We start from the raw sequence: 13,092 nt of genomic DNA on the forward strand, positions 1-13,092 counted from the left end.
GAGTCAGATATAGGGTTATATATACCAAAGTGATCAGGGTGACGAGTAGAGTCGATCCGGATGTCTGTCTGTCCGTCCGTCTGTCCGTCCGTCTGTCCGTCCGTCTGTCCGTCCGTCCGTGCAAGCTGTAACTTGAGTAAAAATTGAGATATCATGATGAAACTTGGTACACGTATTCCTTGGCTCCATAAGAAAGTTAAGTTCGAAGATGGGCAAAATCGGCCTACTGCCACGCCCACAAAATGGCGGAAACCGAAAACCTATAAAGTGTCATAACTAAGCCATAAATAAATATATTAAAGTGAAATTTGGCACAAAAGATCGCATTAGGGAGGGGCATATTTGGACGTAATATTTTTGGAAAAGTGGGCGTGGCCCCGCCCCCTACTAAGTTTTTTGTACTTATCTCGGAAACTACTATAGCTATGCCAACCAAACTCTACAGAGTCATTTTCTTCAGGCATTTCCATATACAGTTCAAAAATGGAAGAAATCGAATATTAACCACGCCCACCTCCCATACAAAGGTTATGTTGAAAATCACTAAAAGTGCGTTAACGGACTAACAAAAAACGACAGAAACACTAAATTTTACGGAAGAAATTGCAGAAGGAAGCTGCACCCAGACTTTTTTGAAAAATTGAAAGTGGGCGTGGCCTCGCCCACTTATGGACCAAAAACCATATCTCAGGAACTACTCGACCGATTTCAATGAAATTCGGTATATAATATTTTCTTAACACCCTGATGACATGTACGAAATATAGGTGAAATCGGTTCACAACCACGCCTTCTTCCAATATAACGCTATTTTGAATTCCATCTGATGCCTTCTCTGTATAATATATACATTAGGAACCAATGATGATAGCGGAATAAAACTTTACACAAATACGGTATTTGAAAAATATGTAAATAACGGATAATGAAATCTCGATTATCACTTTATCATGCGAGAGTATAAAATGTTCGGTGACACCCGAACTTAGCCCTTCCTTACTTGTTTTTTCTGAAATTAATGACAACTCTTGAATCTCTTTAGGTTGCTCTCTGTCCTAAAGGCAGCAATTTTGTTTCTTTACATACCCAAGGAGTGAGAAATGTGTATCATCGTTAAACAAAATTTGGCTCGAAAACGTCGAATCCTCTTGGAATTTTTCAAGAGCCCATAGAAGCGATGTTGCTTGCGAAGATCGACTGGCTTCAGTTCTTGCACAAGCGGGTATTTTGTATGTTTTCAATCTAAAATCTTGAAAAAAATGCGCCAAGTCTTTTCATACGTCAGTCCGAGTTGCTGCGAATGGCGCCGAATCAACTCTCCACGGTCTTTTTGTACACTCAGCTACGGCTACTATATTTTCTTCACTGCGTGAGGAACGTGGTCTATACGGTCGAATATTATCCAACAATGAATACCGGGTCAAAGGTGGGTGATGGTGTTGCGAATAGTGTTGACCATAAGTTGACCGAAGCGTACGAAACACATTCTTTACAGAAAGTAATAACAGATTTGCGCAGCTAATTGATTGATACTCATTTATCGGATCCGATGATATAGAACCACAATAGAATGTGGTTGCCATACACACTGAGCGTTCGTAGTCAACTGCCTTTATGGCAAAGCTTTTCATTTGACGAGATATTTTCAAGAAATTGGACATAGGGATTAATGTCTAAAAATGTTGCAATCTCGAAATAAATTATCTTCACAAAATTCGGCTTAGATAATTATCTATGGCATTGCTACAATATTCGAATATATTGGTTAGATTGGGCCACTATAGCACTGCCCAACAAACTGACCAAACAAAGTCAAGATAAAAATATTTTTATACCCTTCAGTGCTATTCTAGTTTCGGAGTTTTTCTTGTTTTATTGAAAATACCTCTCATTGTAAGTATGACGATGTTAGTTCTAAGACGACAGTGAATGTCGTATACTAAACTGGTACATTTTTACTATATACATATATGTATGTATATCCGTTTCCAAAACTAAAAAAATTAAAATATATTTTTCAAATGTGAATTTTATTGAAATTTCATTTGTATTAATAGGTATATTTTATATGTACAAAATTCTTGCTTGTTTGTCGTTTTACAAAGACTATGCACTTTTAGGAAAAAATTTATTAAAATTAAACTACAAATTTTACATTAGCATACTGCTTGTTTTGAAAACAGAGTAATTATTACTATTTAATCCAATACATTTCGAAAATTGTCGTTAGGGTGTTGCTGTAGATAAGTTAATATTTTTAAGGAGCTTAAAAAACGATAAGGATGCAAGTAAAGTAAAATAATAAATTTAATTATTGCAAAAATGGGCACTAAATTTTAAAATATTTTTTGAAATATTTAGCAAAAAAGCTTTTGATTTTTATCTGAACTGAAATCATCACGCGTCTCACTCGCCAGTTACCAGTCAAAAGGCTCGAACGAGTCATCGAAAATTGGACTGAACGGAAGCACCATCTGAGACATAGCCGCGGTCAACATTTGATAGTCCTCAAAAAATAAATGCAAATGAATGTTCTTTTGAATTATATTTATGGATAACTATTCTGAAATTGTGCTGCACCTGAGATTTCCTCAATTACTTATTGGTTCATAATTGCGGTATAGTTTGTATCTCTATTACGTATATGGGTTCAATTAAAGGTATAACTTTGTTTTTACAGAAAGCCGCACCATTCGGTGAGAAAAATATGCAACAAGGGTGGGAGCTTTGTGCTTACTGCAAGACGCCAAAACAAAAGTTATCGGAATTTTATTTTCAGTTTATTAAATTTTTTATAAATTAATATTATCTTTAATTTATCACTAATTTTAGCATAGACAACTTCAAGTGGTCCTCTTTAGAGTTAATTATGGCTTTAGCGACACACATATAACTTTATTGGTTATAGATTTCTTCATAGCTTAATTGTTACTTTTAAAACACACATTCATCGCTTAATTTAACTTAATTGTACATGTATGTGTTTGTAATTGCAGGCAGTTAATTTCTAACTACAAACTCTTTTCCAACTGCTTGCAGGTGCATTGAGAGATATTGTTACTAAGTAAAGTGTCTCAGTGCTTTCCTCTTATTATCTTTATTGGTATAAGAATTTCCATGTTTTTTTTTTCTTGGTGGGTACTGGTTTATGCTATGGTGTTTTCGGTCTCTTTTTTCTTAAAAATTTTTGGTTTTTGTATTATAAATTCTCAACGATTTCCAATTGTTACTTTTAAACTGTCAAAGCAGCTGAAAGGTGCAAAGCTGCAGGATCTTGATCTTGAAAAACTATAATTTTGCTGAGCTCCTAAAGGTATGCTACATTTAGCCAGGCATATTTGTAGCTAATAATAATAGTTTTTAATTAAAGTCCGTAAAATTTGTTGCAAGTAATTTTCAGTAAGACACGATAAAATGATTTGAAACGTCAGTTCTCCCTTTGAGGGATATGTCACATGAATTTTTGAAAAACCCACTCCAAAAAAATCTACATATCGTCACCTAAAATGCAAAATAACGTAACATCACTTTTCATAAGTTTACAGGCGAAGGAAAAACGTTATAATTGAAACCACTCATATTGAAAAAAATTTGAGTTTTGGTTATAAAATGGTTATATATTGGTTATATAGTAGTTATACATCGGTTATATATTGGTTATATCTGACGACTGAAACTGAAAATGTTATGCTATATTGATGTAGTGAATGGTAAGCACAAAAAAACTCAATTTCGATTTTTTTGATACGCTGTTTTGCATTTTATGTGACTATATACTCCGCATTGATTAGGCCGCATGAGTTTTTGAGCAAAACCGTGTTTTACAGCTCTTCTAAATTTATATGAAGAAGAAGTTTAAAGGTAATCAATTTGTGTAAATCGCCGTGTTCATATGTGGAGTGGTGTTGTGTCGATCTGTCACATAAAGAGAACTTAAAATGGCATATAGAGTCGGCATAGGACTTTTTCCACATTGAATGGGGCATTTGAATAAAAAAAGCAGAGTTTCAGTTAGTGTTCCTGGACCTAACCTAAGTATTAGGTTAGGAACAATTTCCTGAAAGCTAAAAATCATTCAATCAATATGTCTGAAAGAACGAAGCAGGACATTTTCTTTAAAATTAAAAATTTTAAATAAAAGGCAAACAGTAAGGGACACTGCAGTTTCAATCCTAGTGATCTGTCTCTTTTTCAAACTAAGTAGCAACATTATTTCTGTCAAAACTTCGAAGATGGTAGACAACTAAGAGAAAATAGTTGAAACTAATATTCAACAGACTTATTAAGTTGGTTTGCTGATAATCAAAAAAAGTTCCGTATGGACTCTAAAATTGTATCTATTTCTGTATACACCATACTCTGCTAACAGATCTCAACTTTAGATTTAAGCTAGCCTACCAATCACGCACTTCTTCTCGCAATATTATAGTCTTAGACTCTGTCTTATATGCAGATTTTAAGAAATGGACCCTTAAACGCTTTCATCTCTTCTACTTCTTACCACTTCACGGAATTTTCCGCTCTCTCTCTCTCTCTCTCTGCAAATTCTATACAACTACTCACTTTGCTGCGCGCAGCGAAAGCGTTTGAACGCAGCGTGCTGGCGGTTTTTTATAAATTAGACGCGTAAATGAAAAACTAGTATTTAAATTAAATTAAGGTAGGTATGTACCTTCCCAAGCTATGACTACAGTCGCCTGGCTCACTGCACTTCAAAGTAATTAATGTGTAAATATTTTTTAAAAATCTGCTGCTTAACTAAATAACTAAATAAGTTAATAATTTATATTTAATATAAATTTGAATTTCCATTTAAACTAACGCTGCGCATGCGCGCGCTAAGCTCTTGGCTCACAAGTATATATACTTTTTGCTTGTAGTGTAATAAACATTCATCCTTTATTTTTTTGTATATTTGCTTGGCTTACATTTATGCTTACATTTTACAGCTATGACGTTGCCGTTCTACATTTTGTACTACTTAAAGAAAAATTATAAACACTTTTAACCATTTTTTTGCTTTTTAACATTTAAATTTATCGCGCTATTTATGCTTACTATTTTATTTTATTTTATCTGAAATATTTTTCTTTTTATTATTTTGTCACAAATAAAAATATGTTTTTTTTTTTTATTTTAGAAATAAGGAAAACACTTTTTTGTTGTTGTAACTTAAACGTATTAACATGTTTTACATTTTATGCTCAGTTTTACTGTTCTACATACTTTGCATTACAGTTATTTTATAAAAAAAAGTTATAAGCAAGACAAAATTAATTATTTATTTTATTTATGAAATTTTGCTAATTATATTATATTACGTATTACGTTGCTTTCAGGATTCCATTTATCATAATTTTTAGCGTTTTCTTTTCGTCCTATATTTATCATTTATTTTATTTTATTTTATTTAGCACATATTTTAGTACAGCATTTTTGTATTATTTATTTTTAGCTGAGAAATACAAAGTATATTTATGTATGTATTAATTTTAGTTTTTGTTTTTGTTACTTAACAAACTAAAGTTGACGTTATAACATGCATATTTACAGAAAATTTATAGTATTGTTGTTGCCTACATTTTACAAACACATTTCTTACTACTACTAGTACTAATCATTATTGTAGCTAATTTCAGTTAATTTTTATATAGATGTCTGTATGTAATTATGTGTATTGTATTGTTTTGCTTCGACCACGGACCAGAAAAATTAGCCTGCAAAGAGAGAAATAAAGAGTGGTTATTAGAAGAGAGTTTTTGAGACTTTGCTTTGAGGTTAAGTATTAATTAAAGGTGGTAATAACGAGGAAAATTGTTTACATATATTTACTGAATTATAGAATAAGCTGAATACTAAAGAAATAAATCATCATTACATAATAATTATAATATACAGTTTTATAAATATGGAAATATATTCAATTTTTAGGCGATCCCTGCTTATAGGCACTTGAAATTATTTGAGAATATTTTGAGGATATTACTAACCAACAAAAGCTACTCGAAGAGACCTTCTTACAATCTAACACGAGTTCTCATCGAATTATTATGCATATGTGTGATGGATTGGTTTCTACCGTTTCAAAACTGAAAGAGAGAATACCATATTTTCTGTTTTCATTCTAAACAAACTCGAAATGCTATTGTACAACGAGAGAGAAAAGTACGAAAATTGTAAAAACGCAAGATAAGATTTTCTCACGCAAATGCTTCAATCTGGCCAAATAAAACTCTTTATCGAACACCTATCCTTTCTGAACAATTTCATGATGCACCATACTACGACTAGAACAATGAGCATCACCTCAATTTTCGAGCGGCTTTTGCGTGGTTTTTCGATTCCGCTTTTTCCCCTTCATTCCGATGATTGATGACTTGTTTGATGTCAAACTCTTAAACCCATGTATTATCAGTAGTTAAAATGCTCTCCATGTATGTGGGATAGGAACTCTCACGATCAAGCATACCCAAAGAGATCTCTTTTTGAGAAAAAAATCAGCTTTATCGGGACGAGTCTAGCAAGACGAATTTCAAGCATCATATCCTTCACTTTTTTAATATTTTCATCATTAGAATGCTCGATGGTCAGACAGAACGAGGGCCTCTTCAACGATCTCTCGACCGACTTTGAGGCTTTGTTACGGTTGTGTTTTTGACAAACCTGAATCACCGTAAGTCTTTTCCAACATTCACAATGATTCCGTATACGAAATTAGGTGAGAAATACAAAACTTGAGACTTTCTCTATATACATATTTGGGCTTCGAGATTTCAAAACTTCTGTGCAATACAAACATTTAAGCCATGCATATAGCATCCAGGGATCGACTAAAATCATATTCTATACTTACAAGCCGCTAAACTTCACCGCAACTGACAAATCGCGAGCCTCCCTTTTCCAAGCATATCTCCATCTCTCAACTCAGCTATCACTCGCACTTGCGTTCAAGTAGCGCTAATAGCTCGTAAATGCTGCCAAGAAGTACAATTTGTGGCATTTATGGCAGATTTTAAATGCGCAGAATGCGCGACACTTAAGTGTCAACTCGCACATAAAATTCAATTACTTGACAGCGCCGCCGCGTGTCAACCAATGCAGAGCGGCAGGGCGATATTGGAAAGAGCAAAGAGCGCTAAGGCAACAAAGGGCAAGTACATATTGAAGTGAAGGGTGATACAGAGGCGTAAAAGTCGCTGAAGTGCTATGATTTTAGACTGGTGGCGGCGGCAATAAAATTGCCTCAACTATTTATAGTACAAATATATAGTTATATATGTATGAACAGATGTAGGCATAAGCGGCAATAAGACTACTGAATAAGCCGACTCCGCCTCTGCAAACGAATGGGCGGCGCACAGTGGTACTGGAAATTTACGACTATCACCAATTTGCGCGATTTATTATTATTATTGCGCCTAAAAAGCCTTTCAAAATTGTGCTCAACTTTTCATATTTTTATAATTTTATTTGCAGCCATTCAAGCGTGAATATTTTCGCCAGAATTTACTTTAGAATTACGCTTGTGTCAATACTCAATTTTATTGCTACTCATTTCCCCCCACCCCATACACGCAGTATTTATGCCGTTATTTGCTGTTAGGCCTATTAAATTTTGTATCGCACGCGCCCAACCGCTTGACAACTTATCTTAAGCCTATTCGCATTTGCATATAAATATTTGCGATTAACTTCTCTTGCGCCAATTTCAACTGAGTCTTCTTTATCGCCAAACACATTTGTGCATAATACCGTACTAGTAGTGTCGTCCACTCCCCATCTCATGCGTTTCTCTAGTCTCTCACTTACTCATCGCTTGTCACTTTATCATTGGCCGCCGCTGTCGGCAGCAGTGGCAAGTGTCAGTCGAATTAATGAATAATTTAGTTGCTGTCCATTTGCGGATTTGTCGCCTAGTTAACTGCCCATTTGCACTACATTTAGGCTGTTGGCAGTTGTTTTGCGCCTTTGCGTTTATCCTGCGAGGCAAAAAGCCTTTGTTTCCCAAGTTCAATTTGTTACTCTGTTGATAGCGATTTGATGAAGTGCGAGAATGCTCATAATTTTGCGCTAAGACGCGATAAGATAACCCATTTTTTATGTAGTGTGGTAATAAAATAGCCTTTGGCGCAAATAAAAAATGGTCCAAATCGTAGGCAGTGCTGGTGGGGGTAGTAATTTTGTTATCAGATAGAAATTATGTGGAACACGAGTGACAAATGGTTTATGAAATAAATATGTATATAGTTATTTAAATGTCCAAATTATTTATTTCAAATTTGTAGGTTAAGCTCTCTCGTAGAAACAAAAAAAAGTGCAAGTTTTTGAATATGTTGAAAACATATTATAGGGTTTTTCAATAAGGCACTACAAAAGTAGACCGAAAGGTACGGCAAACGGCGCCATATTTTTCTCGCTCTTTCGACATTTCTCTTCAGTAAAGTTTGAAAGATATACGATCCAACAACGAGTCGAAATTATGAAAATTTTCTGCCGAAATTCGGAGTCAGTGCCTCAATTTTAAGAGTAATCAGTATTTAATAACAATCTAATAACATAATAAAATACTGAAATGATTAAAATATTTTGTAAATGTAATTTTTTTTAAAGGAGAACAATATATGATTGAGTAATATGTCAACGGCTAATGTTGTATAAAAACAACTCAATTACCTAAGACAATTAAGTTGTAATTTTTGCTCAATTTAATTTACAATTAACTAATTTTATTGCACATTTTAATTGCTCACTGGAAAAATTCTTTGTACTCTAACTAAGCATTCTTCATACCGTGTCACAAGGAAATCTGATAAAAAAAAGTTCTTAATTAAGTCAAATGATAATAAAACTGATTTAACAATTTGACATAAAAAGAGGAATTGAACTAATTATACTTAATTCGAAGGTGAATTATGAATTTTTTTCTAATTTCACCAAGTGTTGAAGAAAAGCGAATCGAACAAACTATACCAATTATTCAAACATCATCATATGCCAGACCAATTAACGCATTGCATAGGCTTTCCAGCGATAAGTGCTTTCCGAATCATATCAAACAACGCTGCTGAGGTATTAGCCAGTATGACGTCGATCGACATCCAGAGAGACGAATTCGCGTGAACACACAACTTATCAGAAACGTCTACCGCAGCAAAAATAGAGGAGAGAATCAAAAGCTTCGCAATGTGGCAGCAACGATGGTAAACTTCATGCAAAACGGTTTACCCACAGACTGATTCCGGACATACATTTGTCGATAGATAGACAACACGGACTTGGATTATCACCTGATCCAAATACTCTGTGACCATGAATGCTATACCTATACAAATCCTACACAAATGACTTTTGGCCATATTGTCCGACGTGTATAGAGTGTATATTCGTGAAGACTCTGAACACGTATTCCATCATTGCCCTCGGTTTTCAAGTATAAGGGGAAAAGCTGAAAACCACACTTGACGGTAATCTCATGATGGAAGATTTGACTGCACTTTTGAGCGAGTACTCTGTAAAGTGGAAAGCTGTCAGCGAAGTGGCAGTTGTAATTATGATACAATTGACACATTTACAACAGATTAGGCGTCAGCGAGTCCGTACAATAGAAGAGACTACAATGTCTACTTCTCTCCCATGAACTAATACTTTGGCCAGTGGTCCCGTGGGAGTGACATTAAATGGGAGTTGGTTAGGTGTGGCGGATTAAAGTTTAATGTTTGCTCCTACTATAGAAAACAAAAACAATTATTGAAACGAACTCATAGAACTTGCAATGAAACCTGGCGTTAACAAAACTTCTGAAATATACGTTATTTTGTGGCACCTATTTCCATAGTGAGGAAATTCTGTTTTTTCCCCACAAAAGAGTTTTAGGAACCCCTTAGTTTAGTTTTATATTAACAAATATAACTGATTTCGTGTCTTAAGTTTTTAAAATCTATAAAAAAAGAACAAATTTTTAATTTCGTATTTCACTTTTCGCATATAATATGTCATTTGAGCTATTCACAATAATGACACTGCGTATAAAATACGCAAAAAAAGTTGATGCTAGGACTGAGGATAGCCGTTATACCATTTTGGTGATATGTCTGGATGCTTTCTTAAATCAACATTTGCAACAAAGTTGAATTTGTTGAATAAGATAGCAGCGCCCAAAGATAGTAAACAGAAAAAGGTGAATCAAATACAGCCTTTTGAAAATAAGTTCTCTTTGGACTGATATCAATTAATTTTTCTTTAGACAGATAACACTAGATAAAAAGTTATGTTCAGAAAAAACTCAACAGCGACTATCCGGGTTCTGCAGTTTATAGCTATCACCAAGCTATGGGAATATAGAGTGTTAGTAAAACTTCATTGCTGACTTGAAATAAATATCTTATCGTTTGATCCTTGAATAAAATCAAGGCATTTGGAAATACGACGAGCAGGATCCGCTTTCAAATACTGGGATATTTTTGAATTCGGGGAACAGTGTGACTTTCAGTGAAAAAACAAAGTAGGAAAAAATAAAACTATTTATCGTATTTAAGGCCGTTTTCTCAATGACTGGTTGGCAACCATCTGCCAGTGAATTCCTGGTTAACCGGAACGAAAGAAGGAGTCTTGGTTAAGTTAATCAGAACTTAACTGATAGATGGTTAACCTTATCGTAGGAAGTAGTCTTCGCTAAGTTAACTAGAACTTAACTGGCAGGTTAATCTTATCGTAAGAAAGAGTCTTCGTTAAGTTAACCAGAACTTAACTGACAGATGGTTAATCTTATCGAAAGAAGGAGTCTTGGTTAAGTTAACCAGAACTTAACTGACAGATGGTCAACCTTATCGAAGAAGTAGTCTTGGTTAAGTTAACCAGAACTTAACTGACAGATGGTCAACCTTATCGAAGGTAGTAGTCTTGGTTAAGTTAACCAGAACTTTACTCTGAAATGGTTACAAACCCCACATTGAGAAAACGGTCCTAAATTCTATTGCCACGTCAAAGATGTAATGCCACCAATCATATAAAATCACGAATACTTCAAAATCTGAGAATTAAAAAGAAATTTCCGCAATTGAAATTGCCAATTAAATATCGCCACAATTTGCAGTCAATAAATTACAAATCAACGCATACAATTACCTAAACAAGAATAATGCAGAGCACAATGGAGCGGAGGATAAGAAAGCGCGTGGAATGAAGAATATAAATTTTTTCTTCGGAAATTAATGACGACAAAGTGGCAAAAACGAAAGAGTCACAAATCGTGCATGCGTGTGAGTGTGTGCGTACAAATTGTCGACAATTTAATAACAGTTAAGCTCGAGTGCACGACTAGCGCACAATTGAAAGCATGTGGCTTGGTGGCACGGCACACCACCAGCCATACCGTTGCGCAGTCCTTAGCAGAGCGCTTCATCACGCTCTTCATTCACTGTCGCGATGCCTTAGCATGCAACAACAAACATTAAACTGGAGGTAATGTCAATTGTTTGAGATTGTGAAGGTGAGTGTGTGTGTGTGTGTGTATGTATGTATGTATGTATGCATGTAGGTGTGTGTGCGTGCTCGTTTGAGTTCAACCACTCATTTGTGTCAACAACCACCGCAAGGGAACACCTCTGCGCGGGCACTTGTTGCCGCTGCCAACACGCAGCAGTGAAAGCAATTACAACAACAACAATAAGCTAGAACAATACTAATAAGCGAGCACGCAAAAAAGGACGCACAAGTGGAAACAGAAGGAGCAACATTAAAAACCACAATCATGCCCACTTAATCGCGGTGAAGTGCGCTGAATGGGAGTGCAGTGAGTGGAGAGTGGGAGAGCGTTTGCGGCAAGTTGAAGTGGCATTTTGCGACAGGATAGCGAATTGCGTAGACAATGGAAGTGGATAACGATGCACTGCTGGCTTTGTGCATGTGTTTGTGTGGACATAGGGACTGCGCTTTCCACTTCGCCACTCCATCCGACACAACTGCGTGCTGCCAGCCAGCAACGTTCGCTCTGGAAGCTGCTTAAAGTCCTTAAGGATTTATGTGCAAATGCAATGTAAAATATGTTTGCCAGTATTTATGCGATTATGTCTGTACGTTTTGCTGGCAAAAAAATTCGTTGCGCGATTACCACTTGTTGAATGCGAATCGTGCAGTAAGCATTCACCGCGCCACTCGCTGTCTGTCTGACTGCTTTGCTGAGGAGAAATTGGCATTCGTTGGCTGCTGGCTTCAGCAAAGGGCGCATCAAGCTGGCCAAGTGGAAAATAAATAAGCAAAATAAAACACTTGCACAACAGAATGCGACCTGCTTTTGCCACAAACAACTACAACTACATTGAGCTGTTGCCCCAGCCAGCTGCGCATAATCTGTCTGTCGTTGTTCTAAATACTCGCACAATACAAATGCGAGCGCCAAAGGCGATGAACGTGTTTTTAAGTGTCGTGTCGAAAACAATGGAACAACAAGTACTACAACAAAAGCAACAGCATTATGAGTAGAACTCTTTGCTTGGTGTGAAAGTGTGAATTGGGATGCTTTGAAATGAAAGTGCGCACTTATGCTCGCATTATGCTGTGCTTGTATGTGTCTGTGTGTGTGAGTAATTCATAGCTTAATGTGTTTGCAGAAGGATATGTGAGCCCTCAAGTCAAGTGTGTGTTAAAAAGGTGCTAAGCAAACAAGATAATATGTGTTTCAACCGCTAACGACCTCACTGAACCTCAACAATTGCAAGCGGCATTCAAGTAAACCCTGTAGGAAATACAGAAAATCTTATGAGAGTATGAGAAAACAGTGTAAACTAATTTTTTTCAAATTAGAAACGAATAAAAAGTACTCATATATTGATACTTGTCTAACACCCAGACTTTATTATATGATTAATCTTTAATTACAGTAGTTTTTATGGCAATCAAATAATCTATTTTAAGTGTTACATGAGGTTTCAAAAAATTTTTTTATTGTCCTTTCAAATTCTACAACAACTCTATAATATTGTCCTTTTCAAGTTGATCCGAGTAACAGTTTCGGAGATACAGCCTTGAGAACTTGTGTGCTCGAGGCTAGCTGGACTAAGTGCGTCATCTTTAATCGCGTTTTTCTCGAAACTG

The 13,092-nt window shown here is 35.5% G+C and overlaps 1 protein-coding gene across 3 annotated transcripts in view; it reads right to left on the reverse strand.

The window, feature by feature from the left end:
• Window positions 1-2,009: 2,009 nt before the first annotated feature.
• The window catches only part of LOC126761443 (forkhead box protein O), a 103,964-nt gene continuing 92,881 nt past the window's right edge, over window positions 2,010-13,092 (reverse strand). For all 3 annotated transcript variants that reach the window (XM_050477610.1, XM_050477600.1, XM_050477591.1), the window contains one exon: window positions 2,010-5,717. The gene's annotated coding sequence lies outside the window, so the exon portion shown is untranslated. The remainder of the gene's footprint in view (window positions 5,718-13,092) is intronic.

Source organism: Bactrocera neohumeralis, chromosome 2 (genome assembly GCF_024586455.1).
Source record: "Bactrocera neohumeralis isolate Rockhampton chromosome 2, APGP_CSIRO_Bneo_wtdbg2-racon-allhic-juicebox.fasta_v2, whole genome shotgun sequence".
Classification (NCBI taxonomy): Eukaryota; Metazoa; Arthropoda; class Insecta; order Diptera; family Tephritidae; genus Bactrocera; species Bactrocera neohumeralis.